The sequence below is a fragment of the Macrobrachium rosenbergii genome, chromosome 4 (genome assembly GCF_040412425.1).
Source record: "Macrobrachium rosenbergii isolate ZJJX-2024 chromosome 4, ASM4041242v1, whole genome shotgun sequence".
Classification (NCBI taxonomy): domain Eukaryota; kingdom Metazoa; phylum Arthropoda; class Malacostraca; order Decapoda; family Palaemonidae; genus Macrobrachium; species Macrobrachium rosenbergii.
Genome location: NC_089744.1, coordinates 21034242 through 21046549, shown reverse-complemented (window position 1 = coordinate 21046549; position 12308 = coordinate 21034242).

The window sequence follows — 12308 nt, the reverse complement described above, 5'->3', positions numbered from 1 at the left end:
TATAACGCTTTGTACTACTAAATATTTCTCATTAGTTCTTATTACAGGAAAGATGTAGTTTAACATCTAAAGTACAGTGAAATTTTCATTAGAATATTTTTCGAATATGAGCTTCGATTGTCATATATTTACTCCGTTGTCTGATTATAGTTTGCCGAAGATAGTTATATAAAAGTTAAGTATACCTTATTTATATATAGACCACTGAGCTGATTAACAGCTCTCTATATATGGCCCGAAGGATTAGATTTATTTCATATATATACCAATTGGTTACCTATATACATACATATAATATAATCCGAACCACATAACGAGAAATGAATTTATATCGCCAGAAATAAATTCCTCTGATTCTTCATTGGAGGGTCGGAGAATCAAACGCGGCCAGCAGAGTGCTAGCTGTGATACCGTGTCAATGAGGAACTATATATATACATATGTGTGTGTGTATTTATATTCATCATTATTTTCTTGGCCTCCAACGGAATGTGACGCAAAGGACTTCTGTGAAATTGTGCCATTCATGTCTTTCCTATCCTCCGTTCATATCCAGCCTTCCTTTTTATAATTATTGTAGGTCTGGGTCTTCAACTGTTCTGGTGCCAACAGGACCCCAGTTGGCACAGTCCCTTATTATTCTCCAAGAGTTGCACAAAGGGCATGCCCAAGTCATCTTCATTTTCTTTTAATTTTTTTCATCTACATAACTATGGAACTTGTATAATTTATTACTTGGTATCCAATGGAAAATTATTCTTCTGTGCCACCTGACTCCTGATGGTTATATTAAAGCTTTATTCTCAAGCTGACAATCTGTTTGACACAGTTTCATTATTATATTAGTCAAACTAGACTTATGTATAGTCTTAACTTTTGTATTTTCAAATCTGTTTCCTTTCCAAATCCTATCCAGCTCGAGAGACCTGGTACTGGAATCCATAGCTCCTAAATATTTTCGAAATTTTAATTTCAATACTTTCTCCATCTGACGTTATTTTATCCCTTTGTGCGTACTCTGACCTCATTACTCTTGTTTTTCTTAGATTTGTTTGGAGTTTCATATCTTTATTAGGTGCACTCTATTAAGCAACTTTGTAAATCTCGTGTTGTTTTGATAATAAAAAATAATAAAAACAGCATCAGCTGCATAGTTAACGTCTGTCTAAGACTTGTCTTCCATCTCTGACCACTTTTTTCTTTATAAAATCCATGTTGAGGGCGAAAAACAAAAGTGAAATAACAAATTCACTTGAGAAGACCCCATCAACATTAATTTCGTTCACGGATAATTTCGATGAGCTCTGCATATCTCACGGGAATGCTATGGTGATGTAAGACCTTAAGTAGCATTGGTCTGAGGACGGTGTCATATTCCATTGTGTGATCAACAACAGGCGCCAGAAGGCGATTTTTAAATTCCGTGCTCTGCTACACGACATGTCTCAACAAAGATATTTGATCTGTTCCATTACTAACACCAGCTAGTCCATCTCCAATTTCATTCTGCCATGCAGCATATTTTCATTACAACCACCGTAAGTAAAAATGTATCTATAATTACCATATTCAGCTAGTTCATCTTTCTTTTGAACCTTAACTATGACTTCAAATTATTAATCATCGAACTGGTTTCTTAAGTTGACATTCAGCAAAACTGTATTGTTAGTACAATAAGAGTCAGCTCCGAGGTGATTCCACCTTAACATGGTGTTTTCCATTTCGTAAGTTTCTTTATAGTTAATTCCATTCTAAAAATTGTGATTTCTTGCATGAAATCAAATTATAAATCAAATGATCCCCCTCCGCATCTTCTCATAATTTCACAGAATCATTTCTCTCATTGTTGTATTTCTTCTGTTTCTGAATTTACTGACTCGGCCTTCTTTTCACGGGCGGTATATCTTTTTCCTTTTATCATTATTGATTCTGTGAGCTGCCTTAACTCCTGTGCCTCTCTGAATACATAGCTTTTTCGACATCACTTAGAAATGTTTAAGCCCAATTATGGATGTCCTCTTGATTGGAAGGGTACCTCCAAATTATCTGTAGTGGAGGAACTAATAAATTCCATAATGTATTCGTTTGCGGTCTCTTCCAGCCCTTCCTCACGCAGTAAATCCTCTGAACGTCTTGTTCCTACCATCTGGATTTAAACCAAAAAGTCTCATATCTTTATCATCTTAACAATCTGTATTTATCATCTATAACAATCTGTATATATATATATATATATATATATATATATATATATACAGTATATATATATACTGTATATATATACTAGCTGACCAACTTGGCGCTGCCCGGAAGAACTTTGAAGAACTCGGAAAAGCTTTCATGCATCCCCTTTGAATTGTTTTGTCGTGTAAGGTATGTGTACTATCATTGAAATACTTTTCTTTCCTGTGGTTAATAATTCTGTCTTGAATTCGTCATTTTAAAAAACATGGTATATCCCGGCACTTATCTGATTAAAATGGTGAAAGAGAGAGAAAAAGAAAGAGAGAGAGAGAGAAAGTGATTGACTTGCAGTGGCAAATATTCTCGGGTTTTTTCTGGTATAAATTGATGTTTAACTCCATTCATAAAAGGAATTTATAAATGAGAAAGAAAAAGAGATAAAGAGAGAAAAGAGATTGCAAGCGTGGATTTACTTTCAGTAGTTAAAAACCTCATAGATAAATTTCGCTCCAAATAGAGAGAGAGAGAGAGAGAGAGAGAGAGAGAGAGAGAGAGAGAGAGAGAGAGAGAGAGAGAGAGAGAGAGTTGGTCTAGGTGGTAAAGGTTTGTGTTCGTGGTGGTGGTGTTGCCAAACTACCCCATAATTAATTTCAGACCTCATTTAAATTGACTTTATAACAAAATACGTCAGTGTATCGTCACGAAGCAGTGGCTATAGCGAATTCCGAAGGTAAAAACGAAGAAGAAACGAACTAATTAATTAGCCTAACGAAGGCATAGTGTTTTAGCTTGTATTTAGTTTTCTGTGGCATTTAGTTTGATGATTGTGATTGTCTAACATAGTTTGTCTGTGCCACAGGGCTCTATTGCTAGCCCCTGTAAATATTTAGATCCTCTGATTTCTCTAGTGAATTATGCTTTTGAGTGGACATCCACGTTTACCTTAATCTTTGACTTTGTGGTATTTTAAGTATAGTTGCTATTACACTTTTCTGTTCGCTGTAGCATAGAATTGCTGTTGTCCTAATTATTCCTAGAGCCATCCCTTACCCCTCACGGCTACATGAACAAGACTATATATATATATATATATATATATATATATATATATATATATATATATATATATATATATATATATATATATATATATATATATATATATATATATATATATTATAGTACATATACAAAAATTACTACTTAATTCGCCTATGCTTGCTTGTGTATGGTTGCTTGTTTATTCGACGGATTTGATGAACCAAAATTATTGTATGATTATTTACTTCATTCTCTCAAAAGGCAATAAAAATAACAAATGATAGCCACAGAAAATGTTGAAAACCAAATTATCCGTTTCTTCGCCCAGTATTTCAGACAACAACTTTGTCAAGATTTTTCTCCATTACGTCCAGAGCGAGAAAGGTGGATGCACTCACTGAAGGGATTGCCATTTCCCACTCCTTCCAAGACTTGAAATGAGTTTTCTTGCTTAAGTTTACTCTCGGCCTGCGCCTCTATTTTGAATCTTGACACTTTTGTCAGTTGCTATTTTTAGCTGCCAATTATTTGCTTGGTTGTTTATTTCTCTTTTCCGTATGTTTTCATTTATCTCATGTCTTTTAATAGTTGCCATTTTCTTTCATATGCGGTCATTCTAATGCAACGAAGCTGCACAGAAAGATGCATGGCGTTGCAATTGGCTGTTCCGTGAAAATGAGTAAGAATAATGCTGATAATAACATATTTCAGTTCCACCATAATTCATGGGTTTTATATAATAAACGATGAATTTTTGGAGAACCTTCTTATTTAACAGCAGCTTACAGTGACAACTTTCTTGAGGAACGATTTAGTTTACGATCGATTTCCTCACGTAGGCGGTGATACTCATGCAGTCGATAAGGATGACAGATAGCCTATTCCCCTTATGAACGAAGTCGGGAGCCATCATTTGCAGTTGTACTCGTGAGAGTTTTCACCAAGAAAAGTAAACATGGTTATGCCTTTAGTGCTACAGTAAAGGCATAAGCCTTCTTCAGACAATAATTTTCGCATGAGAAAATAAGAAAAGAAAAATGAGATATATTTCATAGTTTTTATTACGAAAGTTTGTGTTTAAGCGCTAATGAAATCTCCCGTTTAAAGAAATATAGGTAATCGAAATATTTTGATAAAACTGAAAGCTGAAATAGAAACTCAAATTATAAAAAGTTATAATTCTATTCTTAATGCAGTAAGGGTTTGTAACACTCAAATAGTATAGCCTATACCTAGCAACGGGACCTACAGCTTATTGTGGAATCCGAACCACATTATAGCGAGAAATGAATTTCTATCGCCAGAAATAAATTCCTCTGATTCTTCATTGGCCGGCCGGAAACTCGAACGCGGGCCCAGCAGAGTGCTAGCCGAGAACGATACCGACCCGTCCAACGAGGAACTAGTGGGAGGGAGGAGGAGGGGGAGGAAAGAGGGCAGAAGGAGAGGGAAAGGGGAGAGAAGTGAGAAGATAGAGGAGGAGGGAAAATGGGGAAGGGGAGGGGAGGGGAAAGGTTGGGGAAGCGGATGGGGAAGGTGGAGGGGAGGGGAAGGGAGGATGATGGGAGGGGAGGGAAGAGGGAGGGGCAAGGGAGAAGGAAGTGATAGGGGTAGGGGAGGGGAAATGAAGGGAAGAGGGGATGGGTAGGGGAGGGTGAGGGGAAGATAATGGGAGAGAGGAAGTTACGGTCCCCTATGAAATGAAGTATGAGGAAATATTATTCCTCACATTATTATGTATACTATATTAACAGAAAATTATGACTTGGAGAATCATTTTTATATTAGACATAAAAAAGTCCTAATAATAATAATAATAATAATGATGATAATAATAATAGTGACAAATATACCATAGCAGCTCTTGTCGCCTCAGGTTAAAGAAAACGGAGTTTTGAGAGAGAGAGTGAGAGGGAGCTTGAATGTCGTTGAGTTTGAATTTTCTAATTAGGCCCCGCAATTCCTAGCACCAGCCCTGATAGAAATTCTCCATATATGGTGATTATTTAGTGAATTAAATACTTAGATATGATGATGGTGATACCTCAAGGTACTTAAGAATTTGTATTTTATTGGAGAGATATAATTAAGATACGTTTGGCTTAAGATGAACACTGAAAAAGTGTGGTGATTCCGTCGCAAGTAATATTTTAATGTGGGGTAGTTTTGTTACAGAAGCATTTAGTCTGTTAATACGCTTGTGCGGATGGTAATGGATTAGCTCTGATCTCCAAAATTATGCCCATAACTACAATTTTATTTTTAATTGGATTAAGTACTTGGATGTGATGTAATACCACAAGGTACTTAAGAATTTGTATTTTATTGGCAGGGTAAGATTAAGATACGTTTGGCTTTAGATGAACAGTGAAAAAATGTAGTAATTTCGACGCAAGTAGTTTTATAATGAAGGGGTAAGCCTGTGACAGAAACATCTGGTCTGCTAGTATTTTTTTCCGTGGCGAGAATTGTTAGGTCTGACTGGTGTGCTGGTAGAGATTATATTTTGAATTACATTGCTTTATGACTGAATGAAAGTAATTCTAATACAGTCAAACACATCTCTAATTTTTTGGATATACTAAACTGATGATAGTGTTTGCAATGGAAGGAGTGTAATGAAATTATACGTCTGACAGCGTCTGGGATAAAAGGTGGAGCGTCAGTGGAAAATGAGAATTTACCCAGAAAGTTGAAGGAAAAGGTGACGTAACAATGAATTTTTAATTTCTTTTGTCCGTGTGTATATGTCTGTCACGGGGTAGGGGTTTAATTTTGAGTTATAAACCTTTCTGGGGTGACATAGAAGACTTGTGCAAAATTTTATCTGGGTCTGCCAAGCGGTTTGGATTTCTATAGTAGACAAACAAATATACAAACATTCCCTTTTATATATACATACATATATATATATATATATATATATATATATATATATATATATATATATGTGTGTGTGTGTGTGTACAGTATATTTGTATACATTATACATATTCATACACAAGAAGACAACTTCTAGATCGGTTATAACGTTGTGATTTATAAGAACCAGGTATATGGCCATGAAGAAAGTGAAAAAATGTAATGCAAGATCTTTCACCTGTACTCTAAGGCATTTTGCAAGAAAACTGTTCATAAAAGATTACGAAAGAGACTCGATTTTACAAAAAAAAAATTAGGATTAAATTAAATAGGTACAAAATTGCTTTAATGCAAAGAAAGGTCTTTCATTACATGTGGATTCAGGTGAGGAACACGTACCTAGGATTAGCGCAGAGGCTTGGATAGAACAAGGCGAGGCAAAGGGCATTAACCAGGATTACTAATATACTTCAGTTTCTTGTTTAAATATCCTTCGAACATCTTGTGCAGAAAGAGTGTGTATACCAGGCTTAAATTGATATTATTTTCCGTTGTTAGTTGCATAATACAGATTCAAGGGTATATTTAGACAATGTTTTTGCATCTCTCTGTCTCTGCTTTCTCTCCATATATATATATATATATATATATATATATATATATATATATATATATATATATATATATATATATATATATATATATATATATATATATATATATATATATATATATATATATATATATATATATATATATATATATATATATATTGTAATGACCACGTTCACACAGTGGTTTATATAGATATTACCCAAAATCAGGTTCTTTCACACCTGAATGATCAGGGCCACAGTGTTTTTTTTTTTTTTTTTTTTTTTTTTTTTTTTAGAATGCTCCAAAGAGCCAGATCACAGTAGCACAAGAAGACAATATGGAACACTCAAAGAGGGATAAAAATACTAAAAAAAAAATAAGCAAACAAATTTACTACAAACAATATTTTGATAAATTTAGACAGTCCCCAAAAAGCTGAAATATTTGGGGAGGTAGAAACACATTCAACAACAAAACAGAGATACTACCATCATTCGCCTAGCTAACTTTCGCTCATGAAACCGAAGGGAAAGAAATAAGTGAAAGGTAGGAATTTATCTTACACACCAGTACGTATTTAACGCTATCATACGACAGTGAGAGAAAAGAAGACAGAAGAGAACCTTAAACCTATTCCTATAATTTATACAATATCGAACAAAAAACTAATATTTACACTAGTAATCGATGGTGCCATAAGGAATATACATACAAATTGATGCTGGCAAGGAACACTGACATAATGCAGCAATATGGCTGTCCAAAAGACATGAAGAAACACTACACACTGGCAGGGTGAAAACTGACACACGTCGGTGGCGTCCCAAAGAAATTAATAATTCATATGCCGTTACCAAGTGTATCATACAGAGTAAGCCTTGTCACGACTCTGAAGGACAAGCACTGCAGCAGTGGCAAGGGCGAAGCCTCAAAATCACACCTGCAGGTAGCACAGGTAAGGCAGGAAAAGCAGTGGAGAACTCCGGGAGGCACAGGAGAGTAGTCAACGCACGGGATCAAGAAGAGGTAATCCTCTGGAGGTGAAGGATCACGGCAAAGCACTCAGGTGTCCTGTAAACAATCCTCCTAGGCCTTGATCTAACTCTCCCAAAGATACTGCCAACGTAAAGCCGTAGGTAAAAGCTGTCCTTCCAGTATGAAATAGCCGAGCACACTCTCGCACACTCACCCAAAAGAATCCCACAATGCATGCGAGAACGGGATAAGCGAGCTGTCGAACGACCAAAACATGAAAAGATAAAAAAAAAAAAACACACTCATGGGCGAGGTACCACTTAAACACAAAAAAACTGTGGTGGGGGAAAAAACCCTAATTCAGCTTCTCTTGACTGAGCAAAACAAAACAAAAAACTACATTGAAGTCACAAATAAATTCAAATTACGAATAACATGCATGCAATTATTACCTCGCCACGTTCCCCTGTTGAATGCTGCACCTCTCCAGTTTTTCTCAGGATCCTCCACTCCCAGTTCTCTTAGATCTCTGAACACATTATCTTCCCATCTCATCCTCGGTCTCCCCACCGGTCTTCTCCCTTCTACTGATCCTTCCATAACCACTTTAGGCATTCTGCCCTCTTCCATTCTAACCACATGTCCAGCCCAACATATCTTCTGCGATCTTACATAGCCAGTTATTAGCGATTGTCTCATTAAATCTCTCATTTCACCATGTGCCTTCTTCTCCAAACACCTTCATTTATATCGTAAATGGGACCTGTAATTCTATGCAAAATGTTATTTTCAGAACCCAGTAGTCTCTCTTCTTGACGTTTAGTCATTGTCCAGGTCTCACAACCACGGAATCTTGTAAACTCCAGCTTCTTCCCCTTTTTTATTTAAGTATAAAAGAAGCCAGAGTTTACAAGGTTCCGTGCAGCAATTGCAGTGAGATTTACGTGGGGGAGACGGGTAGATCCCTCTCGCAAAGATTAATAGAGCACAAAAGATAAGTGCGGTATGCTTTGGAGAGTTTGGGAAGTTTCCTGCATGTCAGAGATAAAGGCCATTCCATAAATTGGAGCGGGGCGGAGCTGGTTTTCAAAAGTAGCTGTCCGTACAAAAGAAAGATGCTGGAATCTGCTATCATCAATCAAACCAACAATATAAACTTTTCAGGAGGACATTGGAAATCGGATGGACATCGACGGGTTAATCCTCAAACCTCTTCTGAAGAAGGTATTCCTGGAACACAACCACCAGACACCGCCAAAAACCACAAGGGAATTGTTTATTTTCCCTCCTTCTTGGGAAACGGTCACCTGCATACCATCGGAGACTTAATGCCACACTTACATATGCTTTGTATATATACCCTTGTAACATTTCATCTGTCCATATTTTACCAGTGAACAGGGGTACAGAAGGGAGTTCTTAAAATATATGTTTGCAACGTTCAAATAGTGTTTTATGGGCCTTTTTATCTTCATATTATACTGTGGTATGACAGTAAAAGACATTCATGTATATGTGTGTGTGTTTGCACACGAACAATTAATCCTATGTGATTTTTTACTTAGGTACTCGAAAAGAGCGTTATTTTTTTGGTCATTTCCAACTGTATATTTATGTTGATTTATTTTTACATTTAATTCCTTAACTTGTCTGGAATAGATAATATGAATCACAGTCCATACACGGGCTTTTGTAAACAATGTTGCTACTGTGGTGGGGATAATTTCATAGAGGCATACTTTTAATGTTGTTATATGAAAAGGTTACATTTGCACTGAATATTTACAAAAATACTTTGCTTGACCTGAATCCGTTGAAATAATGAAAACAAATTGTGTTTTTAGGTAACTGTTCCTGTTAATTAATCATAAAATTCCTTCACAGCTTTATTTTTGCCAGTATGAAAATTATGAGCTGGATTACACAAGCCCCTATTTAATTGTCTAATGTTCTGTAGTTCTTTATCTAGAAATTAAGGATTGCCAACTCGTAATTTTATCTAAATATGGTGCTCTGAAAAATGCATAAGTTGAATTATTTGTTGCCTTTTGCATATGTTATGTTAACATTGGGAAGGTTTGAGTGTTATAATGATGTCTAAGTAGGGCAAAAACCACTTTTGCCATTTCTAGTATGAATTTGATAGGCAGGACTTTTGAATTTTTACAAGTTCTTTACATCTGCGTTTTCAGGTATGGTAGCTAGAATATCGTCTACCTACTGAAAACATTGTACAAATATTTGAATAATCTTCGAAATAAAATATTTTTCAAAAAGCTCCATAAATAAATTTGAGAGAACTGGTGATGGAGGGTTACCCATTGCCATAACAATTTTCCATCAAAATTGAAGTTACAATCACAAATATACAATTTAATTCATTTTAAAATTTTACTCACAGTTAATGGTAAAGTGAGTGCGGTTAATTCATATTTGAGGTATTTTCATACCGATTCAAAAGGCGCTTTTGCTAATAAAGAACAAACATCAAAACTTAGTCATTGTGAGTCTGGATTGATCGTGATGCAGTTCATTTTTTCTGTTAGGTCCAGTGAATTAATAAAATGGATACCTTTCATAGTTCCCACAGTAATAGCAATTTTGAAAGATATTTTCAAATTTTTTACGAGACAGAGCCTACAGAGGTAGCTACAGGTTGCAAAGGATTGTTTTCTTTATGAGTTGAACCACGCAGTATAAATATGGTAATGATAGACAATAGTTCCTCATTGGACGGGTCGGTATCGTTCTCGGTAGCACTCTGCTGGGCCCGCGTTCGATTCTCCGACCGGCCAATGAAGAATTAGAGAAATTTATTTCTGGTGATAGAAATTCATTTCTCGTTACAGTGTGGTTCGGATTCCACAATAAGATGCAGGTTGCGTTGCTAGGTAACCAATTGGTTCTTAGCCACGTAAAACAAATCTAATCCTTCGGGCCAGCCCTAGGAGAGCTGTTAATCAGCTCAGTGGTCTGGTTAAACTAAGGTAGACTTAACTTAATGGTAGACAATTGGCGGAATACTGAGTAACAAGGTCTTTATTAGCTTCCAATGTTCTTATTATTTTACTATTAAATCACTTAATTACTTCATATCGTGTAAGTACTACTGTAACTGAATAGGCCTTTCATTTTTGGAACAGAAGTTATATTATCCATTATTACCACAGAATTTAGTTTATCGGTCTAAGTAATGTAAATGATTGGTAAAACTTTGCTTTAGTTGCACAGCCTGATTCCCGCCAGTCGCCGACCGGGACAGGTTCTTACCTACCTAACCTAACTTAGGGCGACGTGATGTGACCTTCGCCCCCACAAAGGCCGTAACATGTCCCAGTTGGCGACTGGCGGGAGTCAGGCCGCTCAACTAAAGTAGAGTATGATTTTGTTACTTCTGAGGTCAGTCCAAGCATTCCTTAGCCCCTTTGGGAAACCAGCCTTATTTGGAAATTTGAGAGATGAATAAACAGTCCTTTTTCGATTTCATGAAGATGATGTGGGAGGTCACTCCATTTGTCAGAGGAAAAATGGGAAGGCGTTATAGACAAAGCATCTGGCACAGACGAAATCGCGAAGGATAAACCATATCCTGAATCACACACGATTTCTTCACTAATATTTTTGCAACAAAAATCCAGAAAAGAATCTTTTCTTGCTTTTTTCGGTCAGTCGCTCATTGTGTGTGTGCGTGTAGGTGTGGGGTGGCGAAGGGGTGGGGAAAGGGGAATGGTTTGGCTGGCTAGTGGGGGTTAGGCAGAGGATGTGGTTGGGGTGGGAAAATAACTGAATATAACGGTGTTTGGGGTGGGAAAATAACTGAATATTACGGTGTTTGGGGTGGGAAAATAACTGAATATTACGGTGTTTGGGGTGGGAAAATAACTGAATATTACGGTGTTTGGGGTGGGAAAATAACTGAATATAACGGTGTTTGGGGTGGGAAAATAACTGAATATTACGGTGTTTGGGGTGGGAAAATAACTGAATATTACGGTGTTTGGGGTGGGAAAATAACTTAATATTACGGTGTTTGGGGTGGGAAAATAACTGAATATTACGGTGTTTGGGGTGGGAAAATAACTGAATATTACGGTGTTTGGGGTGGGAAAATAACTGAATATTATGGTGTTTGGGGTGGGAAAATAACTGAATATTACGGTGTTTGGGGTGGGAAAATAACTGAATATTACGGTGTTTGGGGTGGGAAAATAACTGAATATTACGGTGTTTGGGGTGAGAAAATAACTGAATATTACGGTGTTTGGGGTGGGAAAATAACTGAATATTACGGTGTTTGGGGTGGGAAAATAACTGAATATTACGGTGTTTGGGGTGGGAAAATGACTGAATATTACGGTGTTTGGGGTGGGAAAATAACTGAATATTACGGTGTTTGGGGTGGGAAAATGACTGAATATTACGGTGTTTGGGGTGGGAAAATAACTGAATATTACGGTGTTTGGGGTGGGAAAATAACTGAATATTACGGTGTTTGGGGTGGGAAAATAACTGAATATTACGGTGTTTGGGGTGGGAAAATGACTGAATATTACGGTGTTTGGGGTGGGAAAATGACTGAATATTACAGTGTTTGGGGTGGGAAAATGACTGAATATTACGGTGTTTGGGGTGGGAAAATAACTGAATAT